Raw genomic sequence first — 19739 nt, 5'->3', positions numbered from 1 at the left:
GGTTATACTACAAGAGATGGGGGCTAAAGGGCATTGCGGACCCGGCCAAAGCTGCAAGGAAATGGGAAAACCTCAAACGCATATACAAGGTTTGCTGAATATTATTAAGAGTCTGTGACAAGTGTTTCAGTTATCACTTTTATAGCCTACTTTTTAAGATCAGATTAGGTTTAGCTTCTCATAATACCAGTTTTATGTAAAGCTTAAAGCTTTCTGTAAAGCACCCAAACTCTGTTTTAAGAAAGGTGTTATAGCCCACAAATAAAGTTTATTATTATTATTTAGTAAAGATATTGTTCATAGGACCTTGTGAAGCCACCAACTGGCATCGGACGGAGGAGGGGAGGAAACTGTGGCTTCCTGGAAGTGTTCCCATCATGATGAGATCCTAGGCGATAAGCCTTCAATTAGACCAAAACATATAGGAGCCAGTCTGTGGGCCAATAAGGGGGGAACCACTTCCAGGGACCCAGTTCCAGAGGAAGAGCCAGAGGCAGAGCCAGAGGCAGAGCCAGAGGCAGAGGGAGAAGGAGAACCAGAACCACAGCCAGGGCCGGCCAAGAAGAGGAAGGTGGATCCGGTCCTTGACTTTCTCGAGAGGGAAGCAGAGAGAGCAGCAGAAAGAGACAGACGAGAGGCAGAAAGAGATGAAAGATGTTTAGTTTATTCGAAAAATTTATTGAGAAAATGTCATGTGAATGTAAATGTAGCCTAAATGTAAATTGTTTTAATCATTTCAATTCATTTATTCAATCAAATAATTAAGAAATCAGTCAATTAATCAATTATTTATTTATTTATTTAGTTAGTTAGTTATTTAGTTATTTATTTATCATAAACAAATAATACCATACCATAATAAATAAATTGAAATTTAGAAATGTTATGTATATATATAATTCTCTTACAAGCAATAAAAGTAGATATACTACTGATAAACTATGCTACTTGTTTTGTTATCCATTAATAATTTATAATATACAACTGTGGTGACTGTTGTGGTGACTGTTATACATCATAATCATGGTCCATTAGAACTGCAACAGGGGCAACAGGTGCTGACACAGAAGGCGCTAGACGATCTCTCAGGCAATCTCCATCCTGCACATCTGCCAGCTCATACTCTGGTGCATCGTCATTGTCATCTGGTCTCAAGGCAATCTGCTCTGGCTCCAGGATATCTCCATTGGTGATGCACAGATTGTGCAAGATTGCACAGCAGGTAACCACAATGTGGGCAAACGATGGTTTAACCTCGAGGGCCTAGAAGAAAATGGTACGCCATCGTGTCTTCATCATGCCGAAGGATCTCTCAATGATGTTGCGTGCCTTTGAGTGGCGATGATTGAAGCAGGCTCTCACTGGTTCTCACGGGTTCTCTGTAGGGTGTCATCAAGGCAATCGGTCTGGAGATACAAGGGTAGCCGCCATCTCCAAGAATGCAGTATCCATCAGGGGGATAAGCTCGCTGAGTGAAGATGGGACTGTTCTTCAGAACCCGAGAATCATGGACCGACCCAGGCCAGCCAACATAAATGTCAATGAATCTGCTCTTATGGTCACATACGGCCTGTAGCTGAATGGAATAAAATAACTTCCTGTTCAGCTAACAGTTAGCATCTTCTGTGGGAGGTTTTATCCTGACCTGGCACCCATCAATTGCCCCTACAGCAATTCTGAAAGCTTGTGATCCAGCAAGCTGTGCAAAGCCCCAGCCTATCTCCTCCAAGTTGTCAACAGATGGAAGGTGGATGATCTGACTTTCCAGACTCTTAATTTTGCGTGCCACTCTATGGATGATGTCGTTGACAGTGGAACGGGGGATGTCAAAAGCTCTGCTCACTACTCTGTATGATGTTGCACTGGCCAACCAGAAAACAAAAACAAGAATCTCTATCTCAAGACCCCAGCCCTGGTCATACTGGTCTCTCAAGTGATGGAAGAGGTTGTTGAGGGTTTCTCTTGATAGGCGATAATCAGGTTGAAGGTCACAGCTATCATCAAAAAACACTCTGAGGGCAGGCACATGGGGATTGACTTGGCAGTATCGAGTTGGATTTTCAATCTGTAAAAAGTTTTAAAAAGTTATTATCATACATAATGGCTTAACAGCTTAGATTCATTAATGAAATACTGGACATATTAATTTACTCACATCATAGGTTTAGGCCTACATCAAATGATGTGTAGCCTACCCAAATAAATGATATGGGAATATTGGATCCAGTCATTTTCATTTCAATTTTTGGATGTGCTACCTCTCTTTTTTGACTAATAGCCTATGTATTTTACAGATACAATTGTAATTATATAGGCTATTACTTTGTAGCTTTATTGTTATGGGCAGGGAGGCACAGCATTAATGTGTGTTTAATGTGTTGTTTCTGGTGGACTCTAACACAGCCCTTACAAAGACTTTAGTTTGGTAAATAAACGGCAATCTTACAAGCGTAACTGTAGCCTACTATATAGAGAAAATGTTATTCACAATTTGTCCACTAGAGATCGCTATCGCCTTGTTTCCTAATTAGACTGCATGAGTTCATAACCTCAAGACAACTCAAGCGAAACCTAATAGGCTACCTTTACTATATGCCATAGTATTAATGTCAGGTAAGTTAGCTAATGGTTATTTACCATCTGTCGACCAGTACGTCGGTGGGCCAGAAGACTCATTTGCAGTGTCCTTCGTAGATGAGCAGAAGCCCGTCTGTTGGCATCTCTTAATAGCAGTACATTTATTATCATTAACCCGATTCGCAAAGGGATCATCTCGGTAAGATAATGGCTTGGTCAAATTAGCCAGGAGATTAAATTGCAAATGTGGGAAAAAAAAAACGGTTAACTGGCGTCTATTCTAGAATTTTTATTGAGGATGAGAGCGGGGCAATTTAAATATGATGCTACATGAATATTGTTATCTTCATCTTGTCATGTTAGTTGAAACATCTGTCATGTTAGTTGAAACATTTGTTTATGCGACTGGTGAATACAGACGCAGGTTGATGATGAATTATTAGTGTCATTAATCATGTGTGATTTACCGCTAATTAGTGCACTAACAGAGCAGCACTATATAGGGCAATACAAATGAGGGAATAGTGATCCATTCCGGCCACAGCCCAGGTTTCCGGGGAGTGGATGTTATTAGGTGATCTTTCTCGTAACTGCAAAAAACATGTAGCTCGTAAAAAAAACAAACTCTAAAGCATCTAACGGCATTTGTGTTACTGTAACCTAAATTAGTTTCCTTGAAATTACAACTGTGCTAATAATCACCTCCGTATGAATGATCACCGTATCGAAGGCGATTATTCATGTAGAGGCCAAAATTGGAGTTTCCAGTAACGACTACCATGCAAAATAGTATAAAACATCAGGCTGTACTGTTATAACTGTAACGGCAGGAACCTACCGACAGCAACATTCACCCACTAACATTACCTCCTCTAGCTTCAGGCTGAGTGAATGTAGCATGGAAAGTTATTGGAATCTCAGCAATTTCCCTCACCGATATCGTTTAGACACAGGACAGCTCAAGAAGGCTCAATGTGTATTCTAACGTCTTGCCCCTCCTTTACATACTCACAACGTAACTACTCAAACCCGCTTCCAACCGATCGACAGATCGGTTTGTCTTTGCTTTTGCTTCTAACCGGCTATGGTGCTAGCTCTGCTAGCTTTGTCTCTACCAGCAGGCTACTACATCGACTAGCTGTTACGTAATTAGCACAGCTGCTTACCTATTACAACGTAACGAATTTGTAGCTTAGCAGGTCGGCTTTTAAGCAATGGCTATTAACGCGCATGAGTGGCAGTAACACTCACCCCGGAAGAGCTCTCCTGATTAGTTGAGGCTTACTGTGAGCTGTGAGATTTTGGCCAATGGCTGTGATTTTGGTGATTCGGAAAACAGAGGCTGGGACAAACACAGAGGCCTGACTTTCTCTCAGACCGCTTGAATTATAGATAGAGGGAGGTATATGACATAATGATATGACATTTTGGCCAAATAACAGTAAAAAAAAGTTGCCTACCCTAGCTTTAACTCAAATCTACGTTAGCTAATGCTAATGTGCTAATGCTAACGTGCGCTAACTTGGCTTGCCACAATGGCAAATTTCAGCAGCAAACAAAGCATAACTACATTATCTACGTTATATATTTACTGGCTAGGCAACTGTACAAATAAAGCATATTTTGACAGCATAGTTTACTTAACCGTGTTCGTGTCCTCAGAGGCATGCCGCTCTTCCACTCTGTGAGAAGAGAACATTGAAGAGCAACCGTCAGCAACCAGTATGAACCGGTATGAACTGAAAAAAGGCGCGTTCGATGAGCGAATCCGCCTGGTGTCGGCAGTGAGTCCGCTGTTTGACGGTTCGCTGTCTGTAGGCGGGCCATATCCTGTGCGCATGGCCGAAATGAGTGAGACAGTACGGTGGGTCTGCCGACTTCAGGGCGAATCCGCCCCTGAGTCTACTGCTATCTGGGTTACTTCACAACTTCAACAATATACTTCAATTTCCAACTTGAGAGAGAGAGATCACTGGCCACGGTCAGAGCTCAAATGAGCTGCAGCTGTGCTTCTCTTTTTATAGTGTCCTGCTTGGGCTTTAGGCTCCTCCCAAACTACATAACATTTCTCTAGGACTTAATTCTGTAACTCCTGAACGGTAAGTGATACAGACTTGAAACAACTACTAGGGTGGGGTTTTCCTATGCGCTTAACACGCTGGCCTTTGTCCCGTGTCGCTACGACCTTCTCTTCCCGAGATATTAAAAAAGTTGAAACCGTGAAATATTCAAAACTTTTTTTGAATGGGAGTCTATGGCAGCTATATCAAAGGAAGACACTAGGGGTGCCAAAATTGGCACAAATGGGCAGTGGGAAGAGACGATCACGCACACCAAATTTGGTGGCTGTACCACCTTCCATTGCGGAGATATTAAAAAAGTTGTAACTTTTTACAATCTTCGAAACTTTTTTGAATGGGAGTCTATGGCAGCTCTATCAAAGGAAGACACTAGGGGTGTGGCACACATGGCATGGCACACATGGGCAATGGGAAGAGATGATCACACACACCAAATCTGGTGGCTGTACCACTTACGGTTCAGGAGTTATGAGAAAGTGCCTCTGTTAAACATTACATATCCGTTCAAAAAATAGGTAAAACTTCATAATTCCTGAACAGTAAGTGATAGCGACTTGAAACCAACTCCTAGGGGGTGGGGTGTTTTCAAGTACGCCGAACACACTGGTCTTGGTCCTAAACGGCTACGACCTTCCGTTCTGGAGATATAAAAATGTTGACACCGTGAAACTTTCGAAACTTTTTTGAAAGGGAGTCCATGGCAGCTATATCAAAGGAAGACACTAGGGGCGCCAAACTTGGCACACATGGGAAGTTGGAAGAGACGATCAAGCACACCAAATTTGGTGGCTAGTAGAGTAGAGTAGAGTAAACTTTATTGTCCCTGAGGGGAAATTTGTCTTGGGCACAGTGCTACAATCCGTTGCTTCACATAAAAAACATCACAAAAACATCACAAAACATGAGAAGCGTTTGACACAGTTGCTTCACATAAAAACATCTTAAAGATATAAAAAAAGACATTTGACTACCCTTACAGAAAAAACACATGTGGAAATAACATGTGGAAAACCACATGTGAGTGTTCCCACATGTGATCTTGAACCACATGTGGTTTTTGGACACATGTGTTTTACATGTTGGTTTTTCACATGTGATTCACTTCTATATATGTGGAAAAAACCACATGTGAATATTCCCACATGTGATCTTAAAAGCACATGTGATTCAACATGTGGTTATCCACATGTGATCTTGAACCACATGTGGTTTTTGGACACATGTGTTTTACATGTTGGTTTTTCACATGTGATTAAACCACATGTGAATGTTCCCACGTGTCCAAAAACCACATGTTGTTCAAGATCACATGTGAGAACATTCACATGTAGTTTACATATGGACAGCCACATGATGAATCACATGTGCTTTTAAGATCACATGTGGGGATATTCACATGTGGTATGAAGATGCAAAAAACCAACATGTAAAACACATGTGTCCAAAAACCACATGTGGTTCAAGATCACATGTGGGAACATTCACATGTGGTTTACATGTGGACAACCACATGATGAATCACATGTGCTTTTAACATGTGAACGTGACCACCTATCTACCAAAGCCAGAAATAAGGAGAACTAAAAATTTAACCTGTGACATCTTCAAAATATAAAATCTGGAGCTGGAAGTTGTCACTTGTGAATGTTCTACTGTATATACCGTATACACATATATACTGTAAGTATAAGCAGTATAAGCAACAAACAACACATATACGGGCTAACACTTCCAAATCATTATGCCATTTATTGAATACCCAACATATCACCAACAATTTACAATCCCCCTATGAGGAAATGGTCTAATCTAATGGTAATATAATGGTCTAATCTTTCCCGCTGTTTGATTTAGACAATGAGCTTCTCCCATAAACAGGGTAGAGACACAAGGATGACATGCGATGCATTTACATCTATAAAAAAAACACCAGTAAACAGGATAAGGTGTTTACATGCCTGGCAAATGGAACATGATGTTTAGATGCCTCAACGTATCAACAGAATATGAAAATCCCAATCTTATTCAATGAACAAAAAACATTGCATTTGTTTAAAATAAATAAATAAATAAATATTTGTAATGTAATGAACTACACCTGGACATGAACATGACAACATGAGTCCTATAATCTATATTCTCTTGTAAATTTAACAATTGAACAGCATTACTTGAAAAACAAGTATTTTGGGAGCAGCCCAAAATCTCTTGCTATACTACATCAGGAATATCTTGCTTCGTAGAGACTGTACTCTTGGAGTGCACTTACCGGCAACACCCAGAAAGACCTTCCTAAATTCTAAGGTGCACTTTAGGCCCTTGTAGTACGCCATGTTCAATGCGTAAAGCAAACCAAACAGAACAGTAAAGGCACTTGTGATATCACCTAAGATGTCCATTACAACCTCCTCCTCCAGGATAACAGTTACATTGACCACAGTGGGAAGCGATCTTGGTAGGGCTGCATCGTCCTTCACCACCTCAAGAATCCCCAACGCCATGTTTGTCGTGTGCCTCCAACCCTTCAGTATCCTAGGGAAGACAAGAAAGAATATTACAGCATTACAGTTCACTACAAAAAAGACCTGATAAAATACAGGCTCATTCACACTGTTGAGATAACTCTAACTACTGTATAAAAGGACCTGACAGCTATTTGTAGGTGGCAGAAAATTCACACAGCACCAATGTGTAGTTGAATAATGTAAATTTGTGCGCTCGACTTTTTGGTTCAAAAAATCAACAAAATCAATAGTCTTTTAGAATTTCTATTGTTCAGACTTAACAAAAAACTTAAAATGTTATCCCAATAACAACTACCATTATCATTGTGCACCATTGTTGTAGTTATTGTTACAGTGTGAACAATGTAATTTACTAATGTAAAAAAAGAAATGTCTCCTGTTATCACTGTAGTGTGAATGGCTGTGAACTAAGGGCAGCACATACAAACAGACAGACCTGCGTTGCTTTAATATGTCAAAACAGTAACTGCTGGCTGCACAGCTGGCATTTTGCTTTTGTGTTACCCAATGTAACCCACATGGGTCCCAGAAAATGTATCAGCAGCATTCATCATGACAAACTCAAACAGCGAGTGGAAGGATGTGCTTGTTTTTAACGCCGGGGCGCTCAGGCTTGACATAGGCATAGGCAATATTGAAAGCTGATTGGCTGGGAAGGCTAGTGTGAATTGTGAGTAAGACGGATAATAATAGTGTTCTTGCTGAAGCAACTAGACTAATAAACAAGTAAATAAGAGTGTATAAGTGTGATTTGCTGAAGCAAGCACGCTACTCACTAGGATGGTCTTTGACAGTGAAGCTGAATCTCTCAAGTAAGGGAAGACTCCGAAGAACAGTAGATCTCCTGTGTGCAGTTAAGTCTGTAGTCTGCAACAAAGAGAGAAAGAAAGAGAAGGGGGGGAGAAGGAGAAAGAGAGAAGGTCCAAGCTTGAGAAATGATCTTGTTTGAAATTAAGCACAAACAAAAATGCCAAAAACTAGTTATGCAAAGATAAAGCCACGAAAATCAATCTTTCTTTGATTGACAAATTGATTATTTACCTGTGCATCCAGTTTCTCCAGTAAATCTTCCATGTCATTTTGTCCTGCTTGTCCTGGTTTGGCTCTGTATATCTTCAGCAAGCCCCTGGTGTGACTGTCCAGCGCTCGATCAACACGGTTAATGCATGTAAATTCTGCATAAACCTGGGGAGGGAGAGGAAGAGAGAGGGGGGGGGGGGGGGGGATACAAAAAAGAGCAATTATATTGATTATAATATGAAAATATGTATGTAAATGTAAAATATGTAAATTCTGCATAAACGAGAGAGAAGAGAGAGAGTTACCTGTTCCTGAACTAGCCATCTTTGTTTAAATGTTGACACCAGTGGCTGGTCCTGTAGCTTTGGTCTAGCTAGGCCAAAGCTAGAAATTGATATCCAAGTGGTGGCGCTACGGGTGACACACGCACACACACACACTTAAAACTAATTTCGTGGCAGTCTGCTTGATTGTTCAATGTAAATGCCAACTTTCTCTTACAGAACACATCTTGGTGGTTCTGTTTTGAGCTCATCTCTAACGTTAGCTTATATTATCACAGAGATAAACTACTTTTCATCCAACATTTGAACCCGCAAAGGAATAACATTACAGGGAAAAATTTGATGCAATTCGTCATATATAGGCTATAAAACAAAACAGTCTGAATCAGACATTTTACTGAATAAAAATTTACTAACTTGTGGCTTTAACGAAGGGGCTTGGGAAGCACTGCGCCCTGCCATTTTCAATGATGTAACGTTAGTTAGCTAAGGTAACGTTACATTTAAGGTAAATCAAGCTAACTTACCTTGGAGAATCCACGGTGGGATGAAAACCAAGATGGTAAAATAAGTTCTTCTTGTGTTACGCGATATATAGACCTTACGCTGGGGTGTACTTCTGAAAGAAATCGAAGCTGATGAACTCTGATGACTTTGTAAAGTCTGATAAAGCAGCTTGCCTTTAGTTGACTTTTCACTGGTAACGACAGAGCGGTTATTTTCTTCTCCTCAACGCACATGCGCAAACCTGCGCGCTTCCTCTGCTTGCAGTTTGAACTTGAACTTGAATTTTTGTTTTCCCTTGTAACACAGTAATTACCATTTGCTGAATATAATTTGCTTAGTTTACTGGCAAAATGTACATGGTCATTACCAAAACATTTTTTTATGTTTATGTGTGTTTTGTGATTTTCACATCTCATGTCAAATTCATGTGTGACTTTGATACAGACTTCATTTTCACCTGTGAAAACCTTTTTCACATGTGAATAGAGACAATCACATGTGAAAATGCCAAATTCACATGTGACTTTGTAACATACTTTATTTTCACATGTAAAAATTTCAGTTCACATGTGAATAAAGCCAATCACATGTGAATGTGTCGAACTCACATGTGACTTTGTGACACATATTTTATTTTCAAATGTAAATATTTCAGTTCATATGTGAATAAAGCCAATCACATGTGAAAATGTCAAATTCACATGTGACTTTATGACACAGACTTCATTTTCACCTGTGAAACCCTTTTTTCACATGTGAATAGAGACAATCACATGTGAAAATGTCAAATTCACATGTGACTTTGTGACACAAACTTCATTTTCACATGTGAAATGGACGATTTCACATGTGACTTTTTTGTAAGGGTATACATTTGACATTGACAACACGACAGCTTAAAAAGAAGCTGTAGGAATTAAAGTGCTAAGTGCTAAAGTGCTTGTGTATTTATTGCACATTGCTCTATTGCACTAAGATTTAGCATTAGATTTCAGCAGCTTGATGGAGGCTGGAACAAACGATAGCTTCAAGCGGTTTGATTTGCACTTTGGCACACAGAGTCTTCTTCCTGATGGTGGCGGTTCGTATTCAGAGAAGAGGGGATGTTGAGAGTCCGAAATGATTTTTGTTGCTTGTTTCATGACTGCCTGCTCGTATAGGCTCTGTATGGGCTCATATTCTTTCTTCCCTATTACCCTCATAGCCGTCTTGTGCATGCTGGCAAGCCTGCTTTTCAGTTGCACTGTTAGGTTGCCAAACCATGCTGTAATTCCATATCTAATGATGCTCTCTAGGGTTGCCCGGTAGAACATCAGCATGATCTGGATTCTCACTCCATACAGCCTCAATCGCCTTAGAAAGTAAAGTCTCTGCTGCAGTCTACTGCACAGGTTATCAATGTGTATTTTCCAGCAAAGAAGGTTGTCTATGTGGACACCTAAGTATTTATACGAGGACACCTGAATGATTGTCTGGTTTTTGATGACCACTGGCTCATGGTCAGTCACTTGCCTCAGGTCAAAGACCATCTCCTGTGTTTTGGTGACATTTAAAATGAGATGGTTGGTGTCACACCACTTGATGAAGATGTCTATCTCATCGTGGTACACGTCCTTGTAGAGAAGGCTCAAAATCACAGTATCATAGGCAAATTTTAATAATACCACTCACGGTTCGTGAGTTATGAGAAAGTGTCTCAGTTAAAAATTACGTATCCGTAACCCTGGTAGATTTCGAATTTTTCAAATTTCACTAAGTGTCAAGGGCAAAATCGTTCCCCCAGAAAGTGTTTAGGAGCATGTTTCAGGCCATTTGGAGTGGATTGGCTTCCATTTCTAGTGTTGTAAGTCGCTTTGGATAAAGTAAATGAATGTAATGTAATGTAGGTCAAACTATGAGCTTTCGCTAGCAGCACAGCATTCACGAATTGAGAGAATGGGTAAATTTTCCAGAAAAATCACCGTAATTATATCTTTAAAAAGGTAGTAGTATGGTATCTGTTTGTCTGTGGAACAATAGTAATCACCGATTGGTGGGGAACTATCCTCTGCTGCTGGGGGCGGGACTTTGGGTAGGGGTCTGGCAGAAAGCTGGGGAACAATAGTCTGTAAAAGATGGGGAAGAAGGGGGAGAAAAAGGAAGGAAAATGGAAGAAAAAATGGATGGACCTAATTGAACCTAATTGGACTTAATTGAATTTTGTCAAATTTCACACAGATAGACACACTCCTTTTCTTTTTTCATAACTCTTACCCACTGGTCAACATCATGTGTGAGAGGGGTTTAACACTACAATAGGGTTTATTTTACCCTTAAATCAGTGTTGCAAAGTCTATTTCTCCTTTCTTGACTGTTTATTATACCTGCTGTTACTTTTACCTGTGTGTATGAGTTTCTCCTTATGCAGATTAATGATAAATACGGTTTCCAAGTCTTTTTAATCTAACTAGACACAAATCTTGAGAAAATTGATATCAAAAGTGGGTAATGCACTAAAGACGAATTGAAAGAAAGTAATGATTGAAATGAATGAGTGATAACTCATTTGATAACTTTATTGGTCATTCAGTCAAGTATAAAAATTATTGGGTATATGAATGTATTATGTAGTATATTTAAATAATATCATGGTATTATTGAAGAGACGAACAGAAAATCGGTTTCAATTAAATAAATCTCTATCAAGTGCACACAAATGATACTCAAAAACAATTAGAAAAAGTGCAATCTAAATCAAAAAAGAACACAGTGAACAAAAATAGCAATCAAAAAAAGAAAATCAAAGACAGACAGCTGATGAACAGAGAGCTGATTGGCAAATTAAGTAAGGAGGCTACATTTCAACATCAAATTAAAGAACACAGTGAACAACAATAATAATTAATTAGAATATAATAAAAAATAATAAAAAGTGCAATCAAAGTTAAATAATTCAAAGAACAGTGAACAGATGACATCACACAAAAGAATAAAAGAAGGATACATTTAAAAAACAAATAAAAAAACAGTGAACAATAATAATATATTATAAATAATAATAATCAGGGCAACGAATCTTGAATAATTAACAGAACAATGAACCAATAAGAAATCACAGAAAAAAGGAAAATGAGGACACATTAAATCAAACTTTACACATAAATAGCTAAAACTTAATGTTGAGGCTTTGTTCGTAGGCTGCCCTCTGCATGGCCTTCAACCACTGTTCTTTAGTCAAGGTCTAAGTTTTTGGGCAATATATTTTGCCCTTGTATTGGCTGTGGCCAGTTTCTGAAGTGCAAAACTGGCCACACTTGCACGTTTGATGTGGCTGACCAATTATATTTCCGTTTAGTGGGTGCAGCTCAGCATTAGTCATCGGTAGGTTCATTGGTGGCAGTGGTGGTGCTGGGTAATGAGGACGGGGTGATGGTAGAACTGCGGACAGTGCAGGGAATCAACAGCCGCAACCCTGGCACGACAGGTGCAGGTGGTGGGCCTTGGACTAATAAGCCTGGGTCCTGCTCTTGGATGTGGGGGGCTGGAGGCTGGACGGAGTTAGCTGGAGGCTGCCTGAACCTGGTTCTGGCCTGCCCTGCTGTATTGGGTGGCATTGGGTATGAATGCAGCTGATGGTGATGGTGACAATGTTGTATAGGCACAACAGGCTGTGCGTTGGCAGACAATAGAGGCTCCACTGCCACTGCCCGCACCTCAGGGAGCTGCACGTCTTTGACCAGAAGAACAACCTCTTGAGCCTTCAGGCGTTTGTTGTGCCACTGTATAAGGGTGGTCTGGTTCACCTCAACCGGGTGGTCCATCACCCCACGTTGCAGAGCAGTAGCTGCAGAATTCTTCGATAATCTTGAAGAATGAGAGACCATCTTGACAGGCTATCTTTTCCCTGTTTTATAGGGCTTTTATGGATGTCACATAGCCTGACGAAGATAAGTCGGCAGCAGCTTGGCCACTGTGCAGGGGAGCCCTTTGAGCCCAGGACACACCTCTTGGTGCTCTCCACTCCTGGGGTGAAATCAGATCGCTCATCGAAGGGATGATAAAAAATGACACACCTTGCGCTCTACCACTCACGTTTGCCCCAAATATGGATAAGCTTTGGTTTTCCTGAGCAAATGTAGTGCCACCCTGTCAGCTGTTCGCTTCAGTCCAAAGTATGTCTGCACATTTGACAGAAAATGTGAATCTTGATCTAAAGAACACACACACCCAGAATATTTTCTGATGGTCTAGTGGTCAGGATTCGGCGCTCTCACTGCTGCAACCTGGGTTCAATTCCCGGTCAGGGAAAGCTATTGTTAAGTCAACGACAGTGTAAGATCACTAGTGCCTCATCACTTTGTCCAACGCTCCTCACCAGTCTTACCAGTCCTGTGTTAAAGAGCAACAGCTCCCTTAAAGCAGGGGTTGGACAATTATGTGCCATGGAGCGTGAGACTATGCATGTTTTTGTTCCAACCAAACGCTACACCAGATGATGTCAGTGACTAGCACACGTGCGGCCAGAGAGGAGGAAGGCATCAGGGAAGTCACCTGCTGAATTGCGTTGTCACAATGAAAACCTGTGTACGCTTGGCCCTCCATGGCGCATGGTTGCCCACCGCCGCCTTCAAGCATTTCTTGCAGATTGAAGAGAGTTTGTACTGGAAAGTGTCATGGTTCTGCCATGGCCTGCCTTTGTGTTCTTTGTGTTTCTCTGTGTTCCCTGCCTCCCTTGTGTCTCTGCCTCCTGGTCTGTCTGTCAGTGTGTAGTGTGGGTGTGGCTCCCTCTTTTCCCCCAGCTCCTGCTCCCACACACCTGTACCTCATCACTAATCACCCATCCCCACAGTATATCTACCCCGGTTTATCATCCACTCCTTGTCAGTTCGTCCTCCTGGTCTGTCTGTCAGTGTGTAGTGTGGGTGTGGCTCCCTCTTTTCCCCCAGCTCCTGCTCCCACACACCTGTACCTCATCACTAATCACCCATCCGCACAGTATATCTACCCCGGTTTATCATCCACTCCTTGTCAGTTTGTCTGTTTAGTCTACCTATTTTGCCTACCTGTTCTGTTTCGCTCCTGTCCTGTTTTGTTACCTGTTGTGTTACCTGCTCTGTTCCTGTTCCCGTGTTCCCTGCCTCGTCACCAGTTTTGGACTTCTTGCTTTGTTGCCAGCCAGGTTGGGTTTTTTCTTCCTTGTTTTGCCTGTTGCCAGCCTGTGCCTTTTGTGTTTTTGGAACTCCTGATTTTTGTATGTTTTGCCTTAGTTCTTTGTTAAAGCTGCCACTTTCAGCTAAGCTCTCTGCCTCTGTCTGCATTTGGGTCCTCACCACACCTCCCCCTGACAGGAAAGGAAGCCATTGGTGATTCTAAGCGGTTGGATCCCAACTAAATGATAAGACACTTTGCCAAAACACCTCTGTGCTCCTGGCCGAGCCATCGTAGTAAGCTTGTTGGGGGCTTTGACAGAAATGAAAAAAACTTGCAAGCAGCAAAGGGTCTAGGAGTGCCCTGTGCCACAGTGGAGTGGTGGTCAGGATTAAATGCTCCCTCCCTGTCACCATCTGAGTTCAGATTTGATCGTGTCAGGCCAAAGAACATCAAGTTTTGTCCTGGTGACCACTTGCGTACCGGACCAAAAGAAATAGTGTCACGATGGGCACAAGGAAAAAGGGAAACTAGTACAGCTCCCTCAACTTACTTTAAAAGCCTGCTTGTCAGCAGAGAAAGGGAAATGTTTGGTTGGAAGAAAGAGATATTTCTGTATTTCTGTCTCAATGCAATCCACATTTGAGCATTGCCTATGCTACATCCTCAAGTGAAACAGTCTCAGGTGTGGTTACCCCATTTGCCTCATATGCTAAATGCCGCTGGCTTGAAACCAGGCAACAAAATGAAAGATTTCTCTGTTGTTTTGGAGGTAAATAGATGTGGAAATCGAGGGAAAGCGTTTTATCGTCGTTCTGAACTGTAAAATCTCCTCTGTAGGAGTTTCTGTGGTAGTGGCTATCACATTTGCCTAACACGCAAAAGGTCCCTGGTTCGAAACCAGGCAGAGACATCTTTTCTCAGGCCAAAGGGGTTGAGCTGAAACGCTGCATTGTTACACTCAAAGTAAGGCTCATGGCCGGTTCAGTTGAGTAAGTCTACAAAAACAAGGTACGCTGGACTGGGCACTGGAGTCGCATGTCGTAAGTTTCCAAGTGCTTGAGTCTACATGCCAAGGCTCTCCATCTCTTTTGTTTCTACAAACTTCCTAGACTTTACAGTGCAACTGATTGTGGCTTGAGGGTTGACTTGGTCTCAACTCAACTCTACGAGAAGCCACTGAAGTTTCTGTGGTGTAGTGGCTATCATGTTCGTCTCACGCATGAAGCGTCCCCTGTTCGAACCCGGGCAGTAACACCATTTCTCGGTCCGTAGCAGTGGTGCTGAAATGCCACGGTGTGTTTCAAACTAAAGCTTGTTCATTTGAGCGAAGCTTCCGAAATGTATACATACGACGTTACACCGGAGACTAGTATCACAAGTTTCCAAATCTACAGGCAACGGCTATGTATAAGCCTTTGTTTTTAAAAGAATTCCTACACTTGACGGCACGGACGACTCAGGTTTGACTCGGCTCAACGGGATGACCAGTCTGCTCCGTCCAGGTGTTTGGCAATGAACGGTCCACGACCTAGTTCAAAGCAAAACGGACATGCCCCGTGTGAGGTTCGAACTCACGACCTTCAGATTATGAGACTGACGCGCTGCCTACTGCGCCAAGGGAATAACCCGTTTGTCGAGCTATCGTTGCTATAAATAGTAACGGGCTACCAAAATATGTGTTGGCAGTCATCGGTTCAAATCCCGTGTCACCCAAAGCTTGTTCAATTAAAATTTTGCAAACTACATATGAATAGATGGTTCTACTACAATAACGTATAGTTTGTAAAAGACAAATGAATGTAATTCAGATAAGACATTAAAATTGTCTTAAGTAATCCGTTATATTCAAATGCTCTAATCGAACGTTATCGTTCCCGTTGCCGTTATAAAGACGGTCATTTATCATTGATTCGCTTTATTATTAATGCTGTCCAAACGATGTGTTAATATTGTCTGTTGTGCTTAAGCAATGGTAGTAATTAAGCATTGTGTGCTGTATGTAAACATTACAATATTTTGTTTATCACAAGCATTGACTATTACCAGTAATATAAAAGGTATAAGCTTACCATTGTGATTAAGCAATAGCCTATCATTTAGCAATTCAATGATACATGTTATATAACTAGATTGTGATGTGTGAAGCAATATGACATCTTTTTTGTTGGACAATTACAATAACTTGCAACTTGCCCCAGTGGTATGCTGTATATTGTATTTTAATGAAAAAGAACACTTTTTTGTATTGAGTCATCTTAATAAACATTTATTATAAACAAAAAAACAGTGCAGTAATAAAATCAGTGCAATCAGTGGTTGTTCACTGTAATCAAATAAATATATACACATGTCAACAATAAATCAACAGGAATATAATGTAATGGAACAGAATAGAACAGAACAGAATAGCTTATAATATAATAGTAATAATATAGTAATATAATATAATATAATATAATATAATATATGTAATATAGTAATAATATAGCTTATAATATAATATTATATAATATAGTAATATAGTAATAATATAGCTTATAATATAATATAATATATATAATATAGTAATATAGTAATAATATAGCTTATAATATAATATTATATAATATAGTAATATAGTAATAATATAGCTTATAATATAATATAATATATATAATATAGTAATATAGTAATAATATAGCTTATAATATAATATTATATATAATTTAATAGAATATAATAGAATAGATTATTATTTATACTATTATTATTAGAATATAATATATATAATAGTATATAATAGAATACAATGTAATGTGCACATAGTTATCAGGGTGGAGCAGCATCTTTCTTTTTGCCATACCCCCGGGCTTCAAGTGCAGCCCTCCACTCAGCCAGAGTCATGGTGGCTGTGGCCTGGCAGTACCAATTGCCAAAGTACTGCTGGTGGGTGGCAGGGTCCCGCTCCCTCTGACACTGCTTGCAGGTGATGGTGCCAGTCTTCCTTGTGTACCTCCTCTTCCTTTTGCCACTCTGCTCCTCCTCCTGTCTTTTCCTCCTGTGATAGTGCTGGGTGGTGTAAGGCACATCTGTCATGGAAGCTCCTGCAGGTCTGGGAAGAACCACAGGAACCAGAGAATGGGAGGCAGGCAGGAGAGGTTGGGGTGCAGGCAGGAGAGATTGGGGTGCAGGCAGGAGAGGTCGGGGCGCAAGCAGGAGAGGACGGGGCGCAGGCAGGAGAGGTCGGGGAGCTGGTTTGGTTGCCTGGAGAGGTGGCTCGAGAGCTGCAAGGAAAGGCAGCCTAAGACCAGCAGATGGAGCCACTGGCAGGTTCAGTCTCTGTTTCAGCTGAGCCATCCCTGCAGTGTTAGGGGGCAGAGCAAAGACATGGGGATTTGCCACACCGCTGTTAGGCATACAGGGTCTGCCTTTCCTCTCAACTGCAGGAGGCAGGCTCTCTGGGCTCACGATGGTGGTCTTTGGAGTAGAGATGCCTTGCTCCAGCACACTCTTCTCCTGTTTTCTTTCACGTTTGCAGTACCTAAAAATATTCCAAGGATTATTTTTTGTATACCATAGTGTAATGTAAGAGTACAATATATCTACACAGAAAATAGCACAGATACTAGGTTATTACCTCACTAGGTTAAGTGTTTATTAACTCACCAACTAGCGATGGTTGCACTATTCATCACCGGGAGCTGGATAGTGGTCTTCTCCATCACCATGGCGTTGTTTAATATTACTTGCCGGATGTGGAGGTATGCTCTGGTGATAAGGCTCCAACGCTCGTACCTCACTCCATTAAAGCGCCTGGGTCCACTGTACTCCTCGCTTAGTTTGACAAAAAGTGCCTCACACACACGATTGCAGTCAGGCCACTGCGCTGGGCTTCTCCCTCCTGCAAAGCATCTGCAAAGGTATTGAGCAGCATTAGTGTTAGTACAAGAATGATATAATAGTATGCAGCATTGTCATGCTTGCTCAACAAAACATACGTACCGTTTTGTACTCTCCACACCAGGCACAACAATTGTTTTTGTGGCCCTGAATCTCCCTTTAGAGATTGTATCTTGGTGGCGTGGAGGGTATACTGTGCGTCCTTTGTCATATTCGGACAAACACTCCCATAGGGCAATGATTTGGGCGGCCTCCTCTCTTGACAGGGCAAGACTGTGGTCTTTTAATCTGAATAAATCGTCTGTCAAGTCCTGGACTGCTTGGAAGCCCTCAATATTGTCAGGTCCAACCGAGTCCTACCATAAACAAAATAGAGTGATTAAAATCAAAAAAGTATTTTAAATTTTCAAATATTATGTCCATTTGAAGTTATTACAGTTGCAACTTGAAAGAAGTTTAAAACATTATCAAAAATGTAAACCTACATCATGACTGGTGGAGCCTGACGATGTTGAAGGCTGTTCATCTGCCGAGCTGGGTGTGTCTTGCTGGGGAGCTAAATTAGAACAAATGAAAGCAAAGAGAGAGAGAACATGTATGAACATGTAATATTGATGTTTTATGTTTCCACATAAGAATACCATATTTCTGCAGTTAATGTTACTATATTTTCATGATGGATAAAACAGAAGGATGTGCTAACACTTTGTTTCAGACTAAGGGTTTTTCTTACCCCACACAAGACACATTTACATTAACACAAGTGTGTGTGGGAGTTCTTTGTTCATGTAGCAAATGAAACTACAAACACTACTGAATCTCTGGGAACACTAAGCCCTGTAATGACACAGACAAGGAATATGCACTTTCATATACAAAATTCTCCTCTGATAAATGAGAAAGCTTTAAAAAGAAATGGAAAGCTTTGTATCCTTTAAATAAGTGAAGTAATAAAGATCAATATTCTTTCATTTTACCAACGCACCAGCACATTAGATTACACAGGAAATTCATTCTTCACTGGTAGTTGCTTGTTTTTCTCATTTTGCACACCTATGAAAATCATCTGATTACAGCTGATGTTAGTGATGCATTACTAATTTGCTATGCAGGAGCTTTGAGGAACTGCCCTTACATAACTGTCTTTTGTGTTGTTGTGTGCATTCCCCACATAGAGTATGTAACAGTCCTTACAGCCTGATCAGGACATGTTTTGACCTCTGACCTTGATAAGTGCTGAGCAGTGCCCCATCCCTGGAAGTTTGAAGTGTCTGAGTGGAGGGTTGGAGCTGGGGACCACGGCTGGGATCAGATCCAGCAGGTCTCCCACTGCGTTCAGGAACTGGACGGCAAACAGAGATTCAGTACTATTGGCATTTTACTGATAGTAATATAAAAATATTGGCACTATAGTGGTGTTGTCTTCCAGAGTGGATCATAAACTACCCTTTGAAAAATACACTGCATCTGCTTTTGATCTGCAAAAGGCATACAGAAGACATACAATCTCATGTCCCTTTAAATTTCAAAGTGACGAAATGTAATATGATCACCAGTTTGGTTTGCATTGGAGCTTCCTCATTTTAAATAAGAACTTGGCAAAATGTTTTTTAAATGCAGTGCACCAGTCAGATGAAATGAACATCATAAGGATCTTAAAGTGAGATTTCTAGTTTCCTTTACAAAGATTCATACATTTATAAAGATTTTAATAATTAGGCCACTTCTATGTTTTA

General features: G+C 40.8%; 1 pseudogene; it reads right to left on the bottom strand.

Annotated features, from left to right (window-relative positions):
- Positions 1-1008: 1008 nt before the first annotated feature.
- LOC139651715 (uncharacterized) lies at positions 1009-11261 on the bottom strand (annotated as a pseudogene).
- Positions 11262-19739: the final 8478 nt, after the last annotated feature.

This window comes from Centroberyx affinis, unplaced genomic scaffold (assembly GCF_046629955.1).
Source record: "Centroberyx affinis isolate AG114_WGS23_722 - 3 ecotype Tasmania unplaced genomic scaffold, CSIRO-AGI_Caff_v1 ptg001720l_1, whole genome shotgun sequence".
NCBI lineage: Eukaryota > Metazoa > Chordata > Actinopteri > Beryciformes > Berycidae > Centroberyx > Centroberyx affinis.
The sequence above is the reverse complement of the archived record's forward strand: the minus strand, read 5'-3'. Positions and strand labels throughout refer to the sequence as shown.